A 1,902-nucleotide genomic window follows, 5' to 3' on the forward strand; every position below is an offset into this window, starting at 1 on the left:
GCTGAGGGACCCCTGCTGAGTGGACACCTGGTGAGGGACACCTGCTGAGGGGACACCTGCTGAATGGACACCTGCTGAATGGACACCTGCTGAGGGACACCTGCTGAGTGGACACCTGCTGAATGGACACCTGCTGAGGGACACCTGGTGAGGGGACACCTGGTGAGGGACACCTGCTGAGGGACACCTGCTGAGTGGACACCTGCTGAGGGACAACTGCTGAGTGGACACCTGCTGAGGGACCCCTGCTGAGTGGACAACTGGTGAGGGACACCTGCTGAGGGGACACCTGCTGAATGGACACCTGCTGAATGGACACCTGCTGAGGGACACCTGCTGAAGGGACACCTGCTTAATGGACACCTACTGAGTGGACACCTGCTGAGGGGACACCTGCTGAGTGGACACCTGCTGAGGGGACACCTGCTGAGTGGACACCTGCTGAGGGACACCTGCTGAGGGACATCTGCTGAGTGGACACCTGCTGAGGGGACACCTGCTGAGGGACACCTGCTGAGTGGACACCTGCTGAGGGACATCTGCTGAGTGGACACCTGGTGAGGGACACCTGCTGAGTGGACACCTGGTGAGGGGACACCTGGTGAGGGACACCTGGTGAGGGGACACCTGGTGAGGGACACCTGCTGAGGGACACCTGCTGAGTGGACACCTGCTGAGGGACAACTGCTGAGTGAACACCTGCTGAGGGACCCCTGCTGAGTGGACACCTGGTGAGGGACACCTGCTGAGGGGACACCTGCTGAATGGACACCTGCTGAATGGACACCTGCTGAGGGACACCTGCTGAGGGGACACCTGCTTAATGGACACCTGCTGAGTGGACATCTGCTGAGGGGACACCTGCTGAGTGGACACCTGCTGAGGGGACACCTGCTGAGTGGACACCTGCTGAGGGACACCTGCTGAGGGACACCTGCTGAGGGGACACCTGCTGAGGGGACAACTGCTGAGGGGCCACCTGCTGAGGGACACCTGCTGAGGGGCCACCTGCTGAGGGGACACCTGCTGAGGGACACCTGCTGAGGGACACCTGCTGAGGGGACAACTGCTGAGGGGCCACCTGCTGAGGGACACCTGCTGAGGGACAACTGCTGAGGACCACCTGCTGAGGGGCCACCTGCTGAGGGGCCACCTGCTGAGTGGACAACTGCTGAGTGGGCAACTGCTGAGTGGACAACTGCTGAGGGACACCTGCTGAATGGACACCTGCTGAGTGGACACCTGCTGAGGGACACCTGCTGAGGGGACAACTGCTGAGGGGCCACCTGCTGAGGGACACCTGCTGAGGGACAACTGCTGAGGGCCACCTGCTGAGGGGACACCTGCTGAGGGACACCTGCTGAGGGGACAACTGCTGAATGGACACCTGCTGAGGGACACCTGCTGAGGGGACAACTGCTGAATGGACACCTGATGAGTGGACACCTGCTGAGGGACACATGCTGAGGGGACACCTGCTGAGGGGACACCTGCTGAGGGACACCTGCTGAGGGGACACCAGCTGAGGGGACAAATTCTGAGGGAGACCTGCTGAGAGATATCTATTGAGAGACACCTCTTTTTTTTTTTAAAGAGGGAGAGAGAGAATTTTAATATTTATTTTTTAGTATTTGGTGGACACAACATCTTTGTTGGTATGTGGTGCTGAGGATCGAACCCGGGCTGCACGCATGCCAGGCGAGCGCGCTACTGCTTGAGCCACATCCCCAGCCCTGAGAGACACCTCTTGAGGGGACCCTGCCCCTGGATGTCCGCAAGGCTTGGGCACATCTGGGTCTCTGCCCAGGACTGATTTTCATGCCTGGGCCCTCTGCTGTCCTGCAGGTGTGTCTGGCAGCAGGTGGTAGCAGATGGCAGCACATTTTTTGCAGAGACCTGAGC

This window comes from Spermophilus citellus (genome assembly GCF_964194105.1).
Source record: "Spermophilus citellus genome assembly, chromosome: 15".
In the NCBI taxonomy this organism is placed as follows: domain Eukaryota; kingdom Metazoa; phylum Chordata; class Mammalia; order Rodentia; family Sciuridae; genus Spermophilus; species Spermophilus citellus.